General features: G+C 50.5%; 20 non-coding genes across 20 annotated transcripts; 9 read left to right on the top strand and 11 right to left on the bottom strand.

Annotated features, from left to right (window-relative positions):
* Positions 1-4580: 4580 nt before the first annotated feature.
* TRNAS-AGA (transfer RNA serine (anticodon AGA)) lies at positions 4581-4662 on the top strand. Its single transcript has one exon. It is a non-coding gene; the product is annotated as a tRNA-Ser (tRNA).
* Positions 4663-5275: 613 nt separating this feature from the next.
* TRNAS-AGA (transfer RNA serine (anticodon AGA)) lies at positions 5276-5357 on the bottom strand. The gene has a single exon. It is a non-coding gene; the product is annotated as a tRNA-Ser (tRNA).
* A 1118-nt stretch (positions 5358-6475) lies between these two features.
* TRNAS-AGA (transfer RNA serine (anticodon AGA)) lies at positions 6476-6557 on the bottom strand. Its single transcript has one exon. It is a non-coding gene; the product is annotated as a tRNA-Ser (tRNA).
* A 206-nt stretch (positions 6558-6763) lies between these two features.
* Positions 6764-6845, top strand: TRNAS-AGA (transfer RNA serine (anticodon AGA)). The gene has a single exon. It is a non-coding gene; the product is annotated as a tRNA-Ser (tRNA).
* A 584-nt stretch (positions 6846-7429) lies between these two features.
* Positions 7430-7511, bottom strand: TRNAS-AGA (transfer RNA serine (anticodon AGA)). Its single transcript has one exon. It is a non-coding gene; the product is annotated as a tRNA-Ser (tRNA).
* Positions 7512-8306: 795 nt separating this feature from the next.
* On the bottom strand, positions 8307-8388 carry TRNAS-AGA (transfer RNA serine (anticodon AGA)). The gene has a single exon. It is a non-coding gene; the product is annotated as a tRNA-Ser (tRNA).
* Positions 8389-9115: 727 nt separating this feature from the next.
* Positions 9116-9197, top strand: TRNAF-AAA (transfer RNA phenylalanine (anticodon AAA)). Its single transcript has one exon. It is a non-coding gene; the product is annotated as a tRNA-Phe (tRNA).
* A 615-nt stretch (positions 9198-9812) lies between these two features.
* TRNAS-AGA (transfer RNA serine (anticodon AGA)) lies at positions 9813-9894 on the bottom strand. The gene has a single exon. It is a non-coding gene; the product is annotated as a tRNA-Ser (tRNA).
* A 599-nt stretch (positions 9895-10493) lies between these two features.
* Positions 10494-10575, top strand: TRNAS-AGA (transfer RNA serine (anticodon AGA)). The gene has a single exon. It is a non-coding gene; the product is annotated as a tRNA-Ser (tRNA).
* Positions 10576-11019: 444 nt separating this feature from the next.
* TRNAS-AGA (transfer RNA serine (anticodon AGA)) lies at positions 11020-11101 on the bottom strand. Its single transcript has one exon. It is a non-coding gene; the product is annotated as a tRNA-Ser (tRNA).
* A 688-nt stretch (positions 11102-11789) lies between these two features.
* TRNAS-AGA (transfer RNA serine (anticodon AGA)) lies at positions 11790-11871 on the top strand. Its single transcript has one exon. It is a non-coding gene; the product is annotated as a tRNA-Ser (tRNA).
* Positions 11872-12484: 613 nt separating this feature from the next.
* On the bottom strand, positions 12485-12566 carry TRNAS-AGA (transfer RNA serine (anticodon AGA)). The gene has a single exon. It is a non-coding gene; the product is annotated as a tRNA-Ser (tRNA).
* Positions 12567-12772: 206 nt separating this feature from the next.
* Positions 12773-12854, top strand: TRNAS-AGA (transfer RNA serine (anticodon AGA)). Its single transcript has one exon. It is a non-coding gene; the product is annotated as a tRNA-Ser (tRNA).
* A 584-nt stretch (positions 12855-13438) lies between these two features.
* Positions 13439-13520, bottom strand: TRNAS-AGA (transfer RNA serine (anticodon AGA)). The gene has a single exon. It is a non-coding gene; the product is annotated as a tRNA-Ser (tRNA).
* Positions 13521-14315: 795 nt separating this feature from the next.
* On the bottom strand, positions 14316-14397 carry TRNAS-AGA (transfer RNA serine (anticodon AGA)). The gene has a single exon. It is a non-coding gene; the product is annotated as a tRNA-Ser (tRNA).
* A 715-nt stretch (positions 14398-15112) lies between these two features.
* Positions 15113-15194, bottom strand: TRNAS-AGA (transfer RNA serine (anticodon AGA)). Its single transcript has one exon. It is a non-coding gene; the product is annotated as a tRNA-Ser (tRNA).
* A 692-nt stretch (positions 15195-15886) lies between these two features.
* TRNAS-AGA (transfer RNA serine (anticodon AGA)) lies at positions 15887-15968 on the top strand. The gene has a single exon. It is a non-coding gene; the product is annotated as a tRNA-Ser (tRNA).
* Positions 15969-16411: 443 nt separating this feature from the next.
* On the bottom strand, positions 16412-16493 carry TRNAS-AGA (transfer RNA serine (anticodon AGA)). Its single transcript has one exon. It is a non-coding gene; the product is annotated as a tRNA-Ser (tRNA).
* Positions 16494-17393: 900 nt separating this feature from the next.
* TRNAS-AGA (transfer RNA serine (anticodon AGA)) lies at positions 17394-17475 on the top strand. Its single transcript has one exon. It is a non-coding gene; the product is annotated as a tRNA-Ser (tRNA).
* A 624-nt stretch (positions 17476-18099) lies between these two features.
* On the top strand, positions 18100-18181 carry TRNAS-AGA (transfer RNA serine (anticodon AGA)). The gene has a single exon. It is a non-coding gene; the product is annotated as a tRNA-Ser (tRNA).
* The last annotated feature ends 193 nt before the right edge of the window (positions 18182-18374 follow it).

Genomic DNA, 18374 nt, shown 5'->3' with positions numbered 1-18374 from the left:
CGCGTCCCCGCCTCTCTTACGTCCCGTGCCCCCTGCAGGCTCCCCAACTTACAACCTCTGGACAGCCCCCCCCCCCAGACCCCCACCCACCAGACTTCCCCCCCACCAAACCCCCTCGCCACCTCCCCTCCCCTCAAGCCTCGTGCTCCAAAAGTCCCAAAAAAGTCGGCGTGAGTGGAGTGGGAAATGTTTTCTCTGTCAGCGGAGACGAAAATATTTTTGCAGCGAAAGGCAAACTCCCGACTGTGAAGAAGCGTGGGCGTGCCGTGGTTGGGGCACGTGGCCCGGTGGTGGAGGGGGCAGTCATCACCACCACCACCACCATCATCGTCGTCGCCCATGATCAATCCACTGCTGGATGAAGGCATCACCAAGCAGCCACTTGCTCTCACGATGCTGCGATGTGTTCGTCCACCTGGTTACCTGGACACGTGCCGGTTCATTGCTCCATCTCCTCCCCGGAGGATGTCCGCCGAGGAGTTTAACAACAACACAAACATGAATCAGTTTGTTTGCCACGCGGCAAAGCATCTCATAGCAGGGTGTGTGGGAAAGTGCGCCTCCAGCTGTGTGAAGGATAACATCGCCACCCGAAGGGAATTTTCGGGTTAAGTTCAGTGAACGGGTCTCCTCCCTCGCTCTCACTCTCTCTATCTCTTCCTCGGCCCTTTTCTGACACAAGCGGAGTGGACTCACTAAGCGGAGATTTCTGAATGGATTCCTCACCTCGTGAAACGCGGCGCTGGGACAAACATCAAACCCACCCCCCCACCACCGCCACCACCGCCACCACTACCACCACTTGGAGACTGCAAAACAACAACAACTACGCAACAACGAAAGGCAGTGTTTCAAGTCTCTCTCGTGTTTATTTCTTAATGCGGGGGAGGAGGAGGAGGAGGGGGGGGGGTCTTTAATCTCAAGGGTTTGTGGTTTGGCAAATAATGTTCGCTGAATATTACGGAGACAACTGTTGTATAATTGGAATAATCTGCCGGAGGTAGGGGGGGGGGGGTGGTGGTGGTAATATGACCAGAATTTTTTTGTGTTGAAACAAAAATAACCCCCCCCCCCTCCACGCCCCCCCCCCTCCCCAGAAAATAAATGTGTGTGTGGAACAAAAATAGGGAAATCGGAGAGCACTTTTACGCCCGTTCCATCGGGAGCTGCGCTGCGACGACCCGCGTCTGTTTTCTGAATCCGCGTGCATTCATTGCGCTCGGCTGGGACAACGAGGGGGGGGGGGTGGGAGAGTAGGGGGAGGGGGCAAGTGGGGGCGAGGGGAGGCATTCGTTCGTACGTGGACTCGAGAGATGGGAGCGAGAGAGACGAGGAAGTGGTGAGTGGAAGGGGTGGAGGGGGGTGAGGGGGTTAGGAGCTGCAGGGGGCCGCGGGGGAAGGAGCGGGCAGGGATTTGGGAAAGAGGGGAGGCGGAGTGGGTAGGGGGGGGAGGAGAGCCGGATTTCCACTGCACGTCGCTGGCTCGGCGTTAATTAGCGAACAGGGACGGGGTGTGTGTAACGAGACTCAGCTGTTTACGATGCTCTCCGCGGGGGGGTTGCAGGTCGTGCAGTGGGAGGGAGGGAGCGGGCGGAGAGAGAGGGGAGGTAGGGGAGAGAGGAACTGAGATCGGAGCGAGTTGGGGGTGGGGTGGGGGGAGACTGATCGCGAGGAAGGGACAGGCACCTGGTCAAGAGGAGACGGAGTGAGACGGGCCGGAGGGATGATGGAGGTGACAGACGGGGAGACGGAGGGACACTGAGAGACGGCGAGAGAGGTTGGAGAGCGACGAGAAGGTGTAGGGGGAAAGATTTTTGAGAGACGGGGAGAGTGGAGAGACAGATATGACGAGGTGGGAGAGATCGAGGCGGAGAGAGCGACGGGAAGAAGAGCGATGGGAGATAGAATGAGATGGGGAGATAGAGGATAAGAGCGAGACACGGGGAGATGGGGTGAACGAGAGACTGGGAGATGTAAGGAGAGAGTGAGAGACGGGAAGGTGGAGAAACAGAGAAAGGCAGGAAGATATCTGGGACAGGGCCCTATGTGTTGTAGAGCTAAACGGGGCATGAGCGGATGTGCCTGTGTGTCTGCGTCAGCCTGAAATGAGTACCTGGTGCGGTGTGTAAACATCAGCACTGGGGAGACAAAGGCGGCCGGGCGTGGTTGTCAGCCACCCAATCCCCTTCGTGTACCGTGCCGGCTTTTGGAGGTGCTCGCCCTCAGCACTTGCCCCAGCAGTCTGTTGAAGGCTACACGGGGGGATCCTTTGTCTTTGTGTGTGTCTGTATGCAGGTCACACGCGAAGAGATCCGCGCCAATTAGGAGGCTGCTGACCTCAGTGACCTCGTGTGGACTTAGAGGATTTGCTAAGAGAACACACAGGGCGCGTGCACGCGTGTGTGTGCGTGCGTCTCTGTGTGTGTGCGTGCCTGTGTGTGTGTGTGTGTGCGTCAAAGATCCCCCGTATAGCCTTAACAGACTGTAGGGGCAAGTGCTGTTAGCGAGCACCTATGAAGGCCAGAACGGTACACGAGGGGGTGGGTGGCCAGCACCACGCCCGACCGCCTTTGTCTCCCCAGTGGCGATGTTTACACACCGCACCAGGTACTCATTTAAGGCTGAGTCGACCTAGGGGAGGCCCAGGACCGGTTCAGATAATCGTCACTGGTGTTAGCCGTGAGCGGGAATCGAACCCGGGTCGCCAGGTTCATAGTGCAGCGCGCTAACCGCTACACTACCGCGTGTGCGTCTCTGTGTGTGTGCATCTCTGTGTGTGCGTGTGCGTCTCTGTGTGTGTGTGTGCGTTTCTGTGTGTGTGTGTGCGCGTCTCTGTGTGTGTGTGCGTCTCTGTGTGTGTGTTCGTGCGTGTGCGTCTCTGTGTGTGTGCGTCTCTGTGTGTGTGCGTCTCTGTGTGTGCGTGTGCGTCTGTGTGTGTGTGCGTCTGTGTGTGTGCGTCTCTGTGTGTGTGTGCGTATCTGTGTGTGTGTTCGTGCGTGTGCGTCTCTGTGTGTGCGTGCGTGTGCGTTTGTGTGTGTGTACGTCTCTGTGTGTGTGTTCGTGCGTGTGCGTCTCTGTGTGTGTGCGTCTCTGTGTGTGTGCGTCTCTGTGTGCGTGTGCGTCTCTGTGTGTGTGTTCGTGCGTGTGCGTCTCTGTGTGTGCGTGCGTGTGCGTTTGTGTGTGTGTACGTCTCTGTGTGTGTGCGTCTCTGTGTGTGTGTGTGCGTGTGCGTCTGTGTGTGTGTGTGCGTCTCTCTGTGTGTGTGCGTCTCTGTGTGCGTGTGCGTCTCTGTGTGTGTGTTCGTGTGTGTGCGTCTCTGTGTGTGTGCGTGCGTGTGCGTCTGTGTGTGTGTGTACGTCTCTGTGTGTGTGCGTCTCTGTGTGTGTGCGTGCGTGTGCGTCTGTGTGTGTGTGTGCGTCTCTCTGTGTGTGTGGTGGGGAGCGGTCGTGTTGCGGTTAGCGCTGCGCTGCGCCAGGAACTCGGCGACCCGAGTTCGATAGCTGCTCACGGCCAACACCGGTGACGATTATTTGAACCGGTCCTGGACCTCTCCTTGGTCGACTCAGCCTCAAATGAGTACCTGGTGCAGTTTTTATAAACATCGCCACTGGGGAGACAAAGGTGGCCGGGCGTGGTGTTGTCCACCCACCCCCTCGTGTGCTGTGCCGGCCTTCATAGGTGCTCGCTAACAGCACTTGCCCCAACAGTCTGTCAAGGCTATACGGGGATCTTTGTCTTTTGTGTGTGTGTGTGTTGGCAACAAAGCGGTAGTGTAGCGGCCACGAACCCAGCGACCCGAGTTCGATACCCGCTCACAGGCAAACCCACAGTGATGAATAGCAGAACCGGTTCTGGGGCTCCCCTAGGTGGATCCAGCCTCAAATAAGTCCCTGGTGCAGTATGTGTTTATTGGCGCAATGGTTAGTGCACTGCGCTACGAACACGGCTACCCGAGCTATTTTCCCGCTCATGGCCCGCAGAAGTGACGATTCATTATCTGAACCGGTCCTGGACCTCCCCTCCAAGTCGACTCAGCCTCAAATAAGTACCTGGTGTGGTGTGTAAACATCACCACGAGGAAGACAAAGGCGGCTGGGTATGGCGCTGGCGTCCATCCCCTCGTGTGCCGTGCCGGCCTTAATAGGTGCTCGCTAACAGCCCTTGCCCAAACAGTCTGTTAAGGTTATACGGGGGGGGGGGGGAGGCGTGTATTTGTGTTTCCGTGTGCGTCTGTGCATGCGTGCGTCTTTGAATCCGTGTGTCCATCTCTGTGGGGTGAGCAGTGGCGCAGTGGTTCGGGCACCGCACTCTGATGAGCCTCGCTCGTCTCGAACATCGGCGACGAATATCTGAACCGGACTCTGCTGGGCTTATCCGAGGCCTTCAACGAGTACCTCCCAAGGCTAGTAAAACATGAACATCGGGGAGACAAAACCGACCGGGCGAAGGCCCGCAGGGTGATGCAATGCTCGCGGCAGAGCTTAGGGGCACAAACACTGCACAGTTGCACACATTCCCTCGAGTGTGGCCGCTGCTGTTGATGACTCCGATGCCACCACCTGTACAGGTGAAAGTGCAAGGTAGTCGTGGCCGAGCGGTTAAGGCGATGGACTAGAAATCCACTGGGGTCTCCCCGCGCAGGTTCGAGTCCTGCCGAATACGCGAGTATTTTGTTTAATTCTGTTTCGTTTTTTTCATTTCTTCACGCACGTGCAGCATTGTCGGGAGATCAGTGATGATGAGACGAGCAGATGTGACGACCAATGGACGAGACTGGCGATGAAACGGCAGCAAAAAAGGAGCGAACACTGCTGAGAGGACGACCACTGATGAGAGCCGAGAGTGAGATGATTGGCAGCGAGAGACGGTGACAACTAAACGAATCAGTCATCCAGCAGTGGATAGATGTGGGATGATGATGTTTAAATAGTGAAATCTACCTCTCAGGCCTGCCTATGTGCTGTGAAGAAAGGTCATTGCCCAAAACGTTGTCTGTGTAATACATTTAAAGACAGTATTATTATCTGCTGGATGAATACCTCCCAAAGCTGTCGCGATTTCTCACGGTCGTGTGATGCCACAATTTTATCTCAGTCCTGCACGCGTCTCGGGCACGTCGTCACCGTTGGCTGGAATTCATTCACCAGTCTCACCCATCGGCCATCAATACTTCTCACCACGAATATATTTCTTAACTACAATAGACGTCAATGTGGGTGTTTCTGCGCTAATTTATGTGCAAAAAATGTTGGAGGTAAAGAAGAAAGAACAATCGCGTAGTCGGCAGGATTCGAACCTGCGCGGGGAGACCCCAATGGATTTCTAGTCCATCGCCTTAACCGCTCGGCCACGACTACCTTGCACCTGCAACTTCACATGTGCGTAGCTGACCGCACACCGTGATGATGATGACAATCGTCATCCTGCACTGCCCTTTATCATCAATAGCCACGTTCTGTTATCAATCATTATCACAATCAGCTTCAGTAACAAGGGCATCGACATGCTTCATCGTGCAGTGAAAAGACAATGGTTGATGCTGATGAAAATGCTGATGATGTTGAAGACGGATACCGGATGATGAGGATGGAGGATTTAAAAAAACTTTGGCGATTGTAAATATGAACGAGGTGACTGATGAAGATCATGATGGACAATGGATGATGGATGATCAAGATGTACATTGGCGAGTGATGCAACTGATGAAGATATTACAGGTAGGGACAACAGGTTCCAAACTGCCCACCAGGGATTATTTGTCGGTCGTGTATATGTGGAGGGGAGGGTGGGGGGTGGGAGGGAGGAAGGGGCTGGGTGGGGAGGGGAGGTTTGGGAAGGGCTGGGTGAGGAGGGTAGAGCTGGGTGGAGAGGGGAGGGTTGGGAGGGGCTGGGTGGGGAAGGTGGGGAGGTGCTGGGTGGGGAGGGTGGGGAGGGGCTGGGTGGGGAGGGTGGGGCTGGGTGGGGAGAGGCTGGTCACCCCTTGGTGCCCTTATAAAACTCAACGTTTAACCTACACACTAAATTATACACGACACGATACACTACACTTATATAGGTAGGAACAACAGGTTCCACACTGCCCACCAGGGATTATTTGTTTGTCTGTCGTGCACGAATGCGCTGTCCAACCAAGTTCCTACCTGCCCATTCCGAAGGAACGTGTTCATGAAATGATGGGAAATGCCTGCTGATACTGTTGCGATTGCTGCTGAGGCAAGATAGATTAATTGAACCATGTCGACATCATCATTATGAAGGACTCGTTTGTTTGTCAACGTCTCTCGCGGTCCATCATCTCACTCTCGCCTCTAGTAGGTGGTCGTCTTCTCAGCAGTGGTCGCTCCTGTCAGGGTGACGTCTCATCAAGAGTCTCGTCCATTGGCCGTTATCTCTGCTCATCTTTTCATCACGAATCTCTCTCGAATACTTAAAGTGCGATTAAGAAAAAACAAACTGAAAAGAAATAAAATTGTTGCGTAGTCGGCAGGATTCGAACCTGCGCGGGGAGACCCCAATGGATTTCTAGTCCATCGCCTTAACCGCTCGGCCACGACTACCTTGCACCTGTACAGGTGGAGGCCTTGCCGAGACTCGCGTGGCATCGGAGCCATCAACAGCAGCTGCCACAGCACGGGAAATGCGTGCAGCTGTGCAATTGATGATGAAGGACAATGCACGATGAAAATCGTGATCATCATCTTGGATGGAAAGTGCTTGAATTGTCACAGGTGTGCGGTCAGGTACGCTCGTGTGAAAGTGCAAGGTAGTCGTGGCCGAGCGGTTAAGGCGATGGACTAGAACTCCATTGGGGTCTCCTCGCGCAGGTTCGAATCCTGCCGACTACGACGTAATTATGCTGGTTTATTCCTTTCACCCTTTTTTATTCACACATGTTGGCGGAGAGATACGCAAATGGCCGTGTATTGTAGTCAATTGTCAAGAGATTTGTGATGAGAAGTAATGACGGCCGATGTCTGAGACTGGCGATGCAATTCCAGCCAATGGAGAGATCTCGCCCAACACGCGTACAGGACTGAGATGAAGTTGTTGGGTCACAGGAGCCTGAGAAATGGCGACCGCTGTCGGATGTATTTATCCAGCCGAGGATTTCACTGCATTAAACAAAATATTTTACCGTCGACGTTTTGGGCAATGCCCCTCTTCAATGCACAGATAGAGCCCAGAGAGGTTGATTGAACCATGTGCGCATCATCATCATCATCATGACGAACTCGTTTGGTTGTCACCGTCTCTCGCAGACCATCCTCTCACTCTCGCCTCTCATCAGTCGTCCCCTCAGGAGAGTTTAGCTTCTTTCAGGCTGCCATTTCATCACCAGTCTCGTCCATCGACCGTCCTTTCTTCTCATCTCATCATCACGGATTTCGTGCGCGAAGAAAATAAAAACTGAAATTAATTAAAAGCATCGCGTAGTCGGCAGGATTCGAACCTGCGCGGGGAGACCCCAATGGATTTCTAGTCCATCGCCTTAACCGCTCGGCCACGACTACCTTGCTCCTACGGCTTCACACGAGCGTAGCTGACCGCACACCTGTGACAATTCAAGCACTTTCCACCCAAGACGATTATGACGATCGTCATCCTGGACAGTCCGTTATCATCTATAGCCACGTTCTGTCATCAAGCACTATCACAATCTGCTTCAGTAACAAGGGCATCGAAATGCTTCATCGCGCAGTGAAAAGACAATGGTTGATGTTGATGAAAATGTTGATGATGTTGAAGAAGGATAACGGATGATGAGGATGGAGAAGTTAAACAAACTTTGGCGATTGTAAATGTGAACGAGGTGACTCATGAAGATCATGATGGGCAATGGAAATGGATGATCAATATTTGCATTGGCGAGTGATGCAACTGATGAAGATAATACAGGTAGGGACAACAGGTTCCCCACTGCCCACAAGGGATTATTTTTCCGTCGTGCACGAATGCGCTGTCCAACCAAGTTCCTACCTGCCCACTCCGAAAGAAAGTGTTCATGAAATTAGGGAAAATGCCTGCTGACACTGTTGCTGCTGAGGCGAGAGAGATTAATTGAACCATGTAGACGTCATCATCATGAAGGACTCGTTTTTTTGTCACCGTCTCTTGCGGTCCATCATCTCACTCTCGCCTCTCGTATGTGGTCGTCCTCTCAGCAGTGGTCGCTCCTGTCAGCCTGTCGTCTCATCACCAGTCTCGTCCATTGGCCGTCATCTCTGCTGATCTTTTCATCACGAATCTCTCTCGAATACTGAAAGTGCGATTAAGAAAAGACAAACTGAAAATAAATAAAATCGTTGCGTAGTCGGCAGGACTCGAACCTGCGCGGGGAGACCCCAATGGATTTCTAGTCCATCGCCTTAACCGCTCGGCCACGACTACCTCGCACCTGCACAGGTGGAGGCCTTGCCGAGACTCGCGTGGCATCGAAGCCATCAACAGCAGCTGCCACAGCACGGGGAATGCGTGCAGCTGTGCAGTGTCAGAGCCCACTGGACCTCCACACTGTCACAGTCTACTTGACCTCCACAGTGTCAGAGCCCACTGGACCTCCACAGTGTTGATGCACTGAGGAAGCTTGATGATTGTGGTTATCACCATCAGCCATTGTCTATCATCATGATTTTCATCATCTACCTTTGTCGCTCATTAATCACCACAACCACCACCATCAGTAGTACTAGCAACAGCATCACCGGACATTTATTCCATCATTTCATGATTATCTTCATCAGTTGCAGCACTCGCCAATGTACATCTTTATCATCCATTATTCATTGTCCATTCTGATCATAAGTCACCTCGTTCATATTTACTATCGCCAAGTTTTATTAACTGCTCAATCCTCATCATCCTCATCCGTTATCCGTCTTCAACATCATCAGCATTATCATCAACAGCAACCATTGTTTTTTCACTGCACGATGGAGGCTGCTGATGCTGATGCTACAGAAGCTGATTATGATAATGATTGACAACAGAACGTGGCTATTGATGATGACGGACAGTGGAGGATGACAATCGTCATCACCATCATGGATGGATGGATAACGATTGAATTTCCCCAGGTGTGCGGTCAGTTACACCCATGTGAAGTTTCAGGTGCAAGGTAGTCGTGGCCGAGCGGTTAAGGCGATGGACTAAAAATCCATTGGGGTCTCCCCGTGCATGTTCGAATTCTGCCGACTACGCAACACTTTTGTTCATTATTATTTTCCCTTATTATTTTCTTAACGCGCGTGCAGCATTGGAGAGAGACTTGTGATGATGAGAGATGACGGCCGATGGACGAGACTGGTGATGAGACTGCAGCATAAAAAGGAGCAAACACTGCTGAGAGGACGAACCACTGATGGTGGTCGTCCTCTCAGCAGTGGAGAGTGAGATGATTGACTGCAAGAGACGATGACAACCAAACGAGTACGTCATCCAGCAGTGGATAGATCACGGATGATGATGTATAAATGGCTCAATCTACCTATGTGCTGTGCAGAACGATCTTTGCATGAAACGTCGCCTCTAATATCCTTTTGAGGGAGTGAAATCATCTGCTCGATAATTGTCCGCCAAAGCTGTCGCTAATTCTAATGCCCTCGTAACGCAACAACTTCATCTCAGTCATGCACGCGTCTCGGGCACGTTATCACCTTTGGATGGAATTGCATCATCAGTCTCATCCATTGGCCGTCATGACTTCCCATCATGAATCTCTTGATAATTGAATTCAAAATACAGCCATTTGCGTATTTCGACGCCAACATGTGTGTAGAATAAGTGGTCAAAGTTTAGAAAAAACACAACGACCACGTAGTCGGCAGGACTCGAACCTGCGCGGGGAGACCCCAATGGATTTCTAGTCCATCGCCTTAACCGCTCGGCCACGACTACTTCGCACCTGCACAGGTGGAGGCCTTGCCGAGACTCGCGTGGCATCAGGGCCATCAACAGCAGCTGCCACAGCACGGGGAATGCGTGCAGCTGTGCAGTGTCAGAGCCCACTGTGGACCTCCACACTGTCACAGTCTACTTGACCTCCACACAGTGTCAGAGCCCACTGGACCTCCACAGTGTTGATGCACTGAGGAAGCATGACGATTGCTGTGATCGCCATCAGCCATTTTGTATCATTATCATAATCAACCTTTGTCTCGTATTAATCACCACCACCAGGAGCAGCATCACCAGACATTTACTATCGTCGAAGTTTGATTAACTGCTCAATCCTCATCATCCTCATCCGTGATCCGTCTTCAACATCATCAGCATTATTATGAACAGCAACCGTTGTCTTTTCACTGCGCGATGGAGGCTGCTGATGCCGTTGCTACTGAAGCTGATAATGATAATGATTGATAACAGAACCTGGCTATTGATAATGACGGACAGTGCAGGATGACAATCGTCATCACCATCATGGATGGATTTACAGCGATTGAATTTCCACAGGTGTGCGGTCAGTTACGCCCATGTGAAGTTGCAGGTGCAAGGTAGTCGTGGCCGAGCGGTTAAGGCGATGGACTAGAAATCCATTGGGGTCTCCCCGCGCAGGTTCGAGTCCTGCCGACTACGCAAAACTTTTGCTTTATTATTTTACCGTTTTTTTTTCTCTGAACGCACGTGCATCATTGTCGAGAGTCTCGTGATGATGAGATGAGGAGAGATGACGGCCGATGGACGAGACTGGCGATGAGACGGCAGCATAAAAAGGAGCGACCACTGGGACGACCACCATGCGTGGTCGTCCTCTCAGCAGTGGATAGGGAGATGATTTTCTGCATAGAGAGGCCGGAGAAGTTGATTGAACCATCATCATGACGGAGTCGCTTGGTTGTCACCGTCTCTCACAGTCGATCATCTCACTCTCATCAGTCGTCGTCCTCTCAGGGGAGTTTCGCTCCTTTTAGGCTGCCACTTCATCACCAGTCTCGTCCATCGACCGTCATCTCTCCTCATCTCAACATCACGGATCTCGTGCGCGAAAAAAAGAATAACGGAAAATAATTAAAAACATCGCGTAGTCGGCAGGATTCGAACTTGCGCGGGGAGACCCCAATGGATTTCTAGTCCATCGCCTTAACCGCTCGGCCACGACTACCTTGCACCTGCACAGGTGGAGGCGTTGCCGAGACTCGCGTGGCATCGGAACCATCAACAGCAGCTGCCACAGCACGGGGAATGCGTGCAGCTGTGCAGTGTCAGAGCCCACTGTGGACCTCCACACTGTCACAGTCTATTTGACCTCCACAGTGTCAGAGCCCACTGGACTTCCACAGTGTTGATGCACTGACGAAGCTTGAGGATTGTGGTGATCGCCATCAGCCATTTTGTATCATCATCATCAACCTTTGTCTCTCATTAATCACCACCACCACCAGGAGCAGCATCACCAGACATTTCATAATTGTCTTCATCAGTTGCAGCACTCGCCATTGCACATATTAATCATCCATTATCCATTGTCCATTATGATTATCAGTCACGTCGTTCATATTTACTATCGCCAAAGTTTGATTAACTTCTAAATCCTCATCATCCGTTACCCATCATCAACATCATCAGCATTATCATCAACAGCAACCATTGTCTTTTCACTGCGCGATGAAGGCTGCTGATGCCGTTGCTACTGAAGCTGATTATGATAATTATTGATAGCAGAACCTGGCTATTGATGATGACGGACAGTGCAAGATGACAATCGTCATCACCATCATGGATGGATGGATAGCGATTTAATTTACACAGGTGTGTGGTCAGTTACGACCATGTGAAGTTGCAGGTGCAAGGTAGTCGTGGCCGAGCGGTTAAGGCGATGGACTAGAAATCCATTGGGGTCTCCCCGCGCAGGTTCGAGTCCTGCCGACTACGCGAGTATTTTGTTTAATTCTGTTTCGTTTTTTTCATTTCTTCACGCACGTGCAGCATTGTCGGGAGATCAGTGATGATGAGACGAGCAGATGTGACGACCAATGGACGAGACTGGCGATGAAACGGCAGCAAAAAAGGAGCGAACACTGCTGAGAGGACGACCACTGATGAGAGCCGAGAGTGAGATGATTGACAGCAAGAGACGGTGACAACTAAACGAATTCCTCATTCAGCAGTGGATAGATGTGGGATGATGATGTTTAAATAGCGAAATCTACCTCTCAGGCCTGCCTATGTGCTGTGAAGAAAGGTCATTGCCCGAAACGTTGCCTATGCAATAAATTTAAAGACAGTATTATTATCTGCTGGATGAATACCTCCCAAAGCTGTCGCGATTTCTCACGGTCGTGTGATGCCACAATTTTATCTCAGTCCTGCACGCGTCTCGGGCACGTTGTCACCGTTGGCTGGAATTCATTCACCAGTCTCACCCATCGGCCATCAAGACTTCTCACCACAAATATTTTTCTTAACTACAACAGACGTCAATGTGGGTGTTTCTGCGCTAGTTTATCTGCAAAAAATGTTGGAGGTAAAGAAGAAAGAACAATCGCGTTGTCGGCAGGACTCGAAGCTGCGCGGGGAGACCCCAATGGATTTCTAGTCCATCGCCTTAACCGCTCGGCCACGACTACCTTGCACCTGTACAGGTGGAGGCCTTGCCGAGACTCGCGTGGCATCGGAGCCATCAACAGCAGCTGCCACAGCACGGGAAATGCGTGCAGCTGTGCAATTGATGATGAACGACAATGCACGATGAAAATCGTGATCATCATCTTGGATGGAAAGTGCTTGAATTGTCACAGGTGTGCGGTCAGGTACGCTCGTGTGAAAGTGCAAGGTAGTCGTGGCCGAGCGGTTAAGGCGATGGACTAGAACTCCATTGGGGTCTCCTCGCGCAGGTTCGAATCCTGCCGACTACGACGTAATTATGCTGGTTTATTCCTTTCACCCTTTTTTATTCACACATGTTGGCGGAGAGATACGCAAATGGCCGTGTATTGTAGTCAATTGTCAAGAGATTTGTGATGAGAAGTAATGACGGCCGATGTCTGAGACTGGCGATGCAATTCCAGCCAATGGAGAGATCTCGCCCAACACGCGTACAGGACTGAGATGAAGTTGTTGGGTCACAGGAGCCTGAGAAATGGCGACCGCTGTCGGATGTATTTATCCAGCCGAGGATTTCACTGCATTAAACAAAATATTTTACCGTCGACGTTTTGGGCAATGCCCCTCTTCAATGCACAGATAGAGCCCAGAGAGGTTGATTGAACCATGTGCGCATCATCATCATCATCATGACGAACTCGTTTGGTTGTCACCGTCTCTCGCAGACCATCCTCTCACTCTCGCCTCTCATCAGTCGTCCCCTCAGGAGAGTTTAGCTCCTTTCAGGCTGCAATTCCATCACCAGTCTCGTCCATCGACCGTCCTTTCTTCTCATCTCATCATCACGGATTTCGTGCGCGAAGAAAATAAAAACTGAAATTAATTAAAAGCATCGCGTAGTCGGCAGGATTCGAACCTGCGCGGGGAGACCCCAATGGATTTCTAGTCCATCGCCTTAACCGCTCGGCCACGACTACCTTGCTCCTACGGCTTCACACGAGCGTAGCTGACCGCACACCTGTGACAATTCAAGCACTTTCCACCCAAGACGATTATGACGATCGTCATCCTGGACAGTCCGTTATCATCAATAGCCACGTTCTGTCAGCAAGCACTATCACAATCTGCTTCAGTAACAAGGGCATCGAAATGCTTCATCGCGCAGTGAAAAGACAATGGTTGATGTTGATGAAAATGTTGATGATGTTGAAGACGGATAACGGATGATGAGGATGGAGAAGTTAAACAAACTTTGGCGATTGTAAATGTGAACGAGGTGACTCATGAAGATCATGATGGGCAATGGAAATGGATGATCAAGATTTGCATTGGCGAGTGATGCAACTGATAAAGATATTACAGGTAGGGACAACAGGTTCCCCACTGCCCACAAGGGATTATTTTTCCGTCGTGCACGAATGCGCTGTCCAACCAAGTTCCTACCTGCCCACTCCAAAGGAAAGTGTTCATGAAATTAGGGAAAATGCCTGCTGACACTGTTGCTGCTGAGGCGAGATAGATTAATTGAACCATGTAGACATCATCATCATGAAGGACTCGTTTTTTTGTCACCGTCTCTCGCGGTCCATCATCTCACTCTCGCCTCTCGTAGGTGGTCGTCCTCTCAGCAGTGGTCGCTCCTGTCAGCCTGACGTCTCATCACCAGTCTCGTCCATTGGCCGTCATCTCTGCTCATCTCTTCATCACGAATCTCTCTCGAATACTTAAAGTGCGATTAAGAAAAAACAAACTGAAAATAAATAAAATCGTTGCGTAGTCGGCAGGACTCGAACCTGCGCGGGGAGACCCCAATGGATTTCTAGTCCATCGCCTTAACCGCTCGGCCACGACTACCTTGCACCTGCAACTTCACACGTGCGTAGCTGACCGCACACCTGTGACAATTCCCGCGCTGTCCATCCGTGATGATGATGACGATTGTCATCCTGCACTGCCCTTTATCATCAATAGCCACGTTCTGTTATCAATCATTATCACAATCAGCGTCAGTAACAACGGCATCGACATGCTTCATTGTGCAGTGAAAAGACAACGGTTGATGTTGATTTAAATGCTGATGATGTTGAAAACGGATAACGGATGAGGATGATGAGGTTTGAGAAGTTAATCAAACTTTGGCAATAGTAAATATGAACGAGGTGATTGATGATGATCATAATGGACAATGGATGATCAAGATATACATTGGCGCGTGATGCAACTGATGAAGATAATCATAAAATGATGGAAAATGCCTGTTGATACTGTTGCTGCTGAGGCAATAGAGATTAATTGAACCATGTAGATTCTAGATTTAAAGCTTTCGTGACTGCAAGGATTCATACTCTGAGGTTTTTTAGGTAATGTCACGTAGGAAAAAAAGAAAAAGAAAATTTACTAAAAGTAATAATAGAAATAAAAGAAAATAATAAATCACTATTATTGTCAGCCTGACGTCTTATCACCAGCCTCGTCCAGTGGCCGTCATCTCTGCTCATTATCACGAATTTGTCTTATATATTTTAAGTGCGATAAAGAAATGACATACGGAAAATAATAACAATTATTGCGTAGTCGACAGGATTTGAACCTGCGCGGGGAAACCACAATGGATTTCTAGACCATCGCCTTAACCGCTCGGCCACGACTACCTTGCACCTGCACAGGTGGAGGCCTTGCCGAGACTCGCGTGGCATCGGGGCCATCAACAGCAGCTGCCACAGCACGGGGAATGCGTGCAGCTGTGCAGTGTCAGACCCCACTGTGGACCTCCACACTGTTACAGTCTACTTGACCTCCACAGTGTCAGAGCCCACTGGACCTCCACAGTGTTGATGCACTGACGAAGCCTGAGGATTGTGGTGATCGCCATCAGCCATTTTATATAATTATCATCATCAACCTTTGTCTCTCATTAATCACCACCACCACCAGGAGCAGCATCACCAGACGTTTCATAATTGTCTTCATGATTTGCAGCACTCGCCATTGCACATCTTTATCATCCATTATTCATTGTCCATTCTGATCATAAGTCATCTCGTTCATATTTACTATCGCCAAGATTGATTAACTGCTCAATCCTCATCATCCTCATCCGTTATCCGTCTTCAACATCATCAGCATTATCATCAACAGCAACCATTGTCTTTTCACTGCGCGATGGAGGCTGCTGATGCTGTTGCTACTGAAGCTGATTGTGATAATGATTGATAACAGAACCTGGCTATTGATAATGACGGACAGTGCAGGATGACGATCGTCATCATCATCACGGATGGACAGGGCGGGAATTGTCACAGGTGTGCGATCAGCTACGCACATGTGAAATGACAGGTGCAAGGTAGTCGTGGCCGAGCTGTTAAGGCGATGGACTAGAAATCCATTGGGGTCTCCCCGCGCAGGTTCGAGTCCTGCCGTCTACGCAAAACTTTTGTTTTATTATTTTACCGTTTTTTTTTCTCTGAACGCACGTGCATCATTGTCGAGAGTCTCGTGATGATAAGATGAGGAGAGATGACGACCGATGGACGAGACTGGCGATGAGACGGCAGCATAAAAATGAGCGACCACTGGGACGACCACCATGCGTGGTCGTCCTCTCAGCAGTGGAGAGGGAGATGATTTTCTGCATAGAGAGGCCAGAGCAGTTGATTGAACCATCATCATGACGGAGTCGTTTGGTTGTCACCGTCTCTCACAGTCGATCATCTCACTCTCATCAGTCGTCGTCCTCTCAGGAGAGTTTCGCTCCTTTTAGGCTGCCACTTCATCACCAGTCTCGTCCATCGACCGTCATCTCTCCTCATCTCATCATCACGGATCTCGTGCTCGAAGAAAAGAATAACGGAAAATAATTAAAAATTCGCGTAGTCGGCAGGATTCGAACCTGCGCGGGGAAACCCCAATGGATTTCTAGTCCATCGCCTTAACCGCTCGGCCACGACTACCTTGCACCTGCACAGGTGGAGGCTTTACCGAGACTCGCGTGGCATCGGAGCCATCAACAGCAGCTGCCACTGCACGGGGAATGCGTGCAGCTGTGCAGTGTCAGAGCCCACTGTGGACCTCCACACTGTCACAGTCTACTTGACCTCCACAGTGTCAGAGCCCACTGGACCTCCACTAGTTCAGTCAACATCACCATTCACAAATGTTTATGACAATCATCGCCATCACCACAATTAGCAGCAGCAATTTGCCACCATCAGTCATTGTCGATCATCGTGAGCAGCGGCAACAACAGTAGCAACAGTAGCCGTAGCCTTTGACTGCAGTCAGTTACGTCTTATCCACTGCTGGATGAAGGTTTACCCACCTGGGAATGTCCCGTGACCCTTTGCCAGCGAGACTGACTCCATCATTTTACTTCGTCTCAAAGCGCACCGAGCCTGGCACGAGTGTATATTTTTCTCTCAGCTTTTAAGGGTCACACTCTTTGATCAAGTACCTGATGATTGATGCGTATCGACTAGGTAAGGTCGCGTTTAAATTCAGCTCCAGATAACACATTTTCAATGGCCAAATGTAAAAAGAGGGAATATTCGTGCCCAACAATTTTCATGACCAAAGTCAAAAATTAAAAAAATTTAAATAAATATATTATCCGTTACCGTCATAATCAACAGCAGCAGCAGCATCATCATGAGCAGATGTTATTCACCGTTAGATGAAGGCTGCTGATGCCGTTGCTGCTGCTCAAGCTGCTGATGATAAAGATTGATAACAGACCGTGGCTAATGATGACGAACAATGCACGATGTCGATCGTCATCATCATCACGGTTGGACAGTGCGTGAATTGTCACAGGTGTGCGGCCAGGAACGCTCGTGTGAAGGTGCCGTTGCAAGGTAGTCGTGGCCGAGCGGTTAAGGCGATGGACTAGAAATCCATTGGGGTCTCCCCGCGCAGGTTCGAATCCTGCCGACTACGTACGTTATTAACATTTTACAACGTCCACTTTGTTTTTTATTGACGTAGAGCATATTCCTCAAGCACGTGTGCGTACGTATGTGTGGGCAGTCTGCTCAAGGGCCATTGCCCGAAACGTCGCCTGATATATGGGTGTTTTTTCTTCTTCTTAGGTAGCGTAATTATTGACGAAGGCAGTATGCTGGGGTAACTTTTCCAAACGTTTGCATCGAACTAGGAACGCATTAGTTAGCCGAGAGATCGATTGCCTATCGATATCTGGCAGTTCGCCAGCATTGCTTCAAGCCAGCCTGGCTGATGAGACACTGCAATGTCGAAACCGGTTCAGAGTTGTGTTCGCTTTATTTTTTTTTGTATTGAAGCAGGACTGACGGAGTCACAGCCCCGCACAGCTCCAGCTTTCCATTAAACCCCGGGTGGTTTGCCAATGCCGAGCACTTGGCAGAGGTCGCAATCGGGTCCCCGATACCCGTACCCTACCCGATACCCGGCTACCCGTACCCGGCCGGGTATCGGGTAGGGTACGGGTACCCGATTGCGACCTTCCATCATGGATGGATGGATAGCGATTGAATTTACACAGGTGTGCGGTCAGTTACGCCCATGTGAAGTTGCAGGTGCAAGGTAGTCGTGGCCGAGCGGTTAAGGCGATGGACTAGAAATCCATTGGGGTCTCCCCGCGCAGGTTCGAATCCTGCCGACTACGTGCATATTTTTAGTTTCCCCGATTGTTTATGAACGCACGTCCATACGTATGTTGAACTTCTTTCGCATCGTACGTAGCCCACCGTGCTATATTGTAACGCGGATTATGGCCAATTGACGAGCCTCGCGTGTGAATGCCGATTAACGCACGTCCGATTAGCGTGGTTGGCTACGTACGGAACGAAAGAAAGCCA

The sequence above is a fragment of the Lampetra fluviatilis genome, chromosome 2 (genome assembly GCF_964198595.1).
Source record: "Lampetra fluviatilis chromosome 2, kcLamFluv1.1, whole genome shotgun sequence".
In the NCBI taxonomy this organism is placed as follows: Eukaryota; Metazoa; Chordata; class Hyperoartia; order Petromyzontiformes; family Petromyzontidae; genus Lampetra; species Lampetra fluviatilis.
This window is presented reverse-complemented; position numbering and strand designations above follow the sequence as displayed.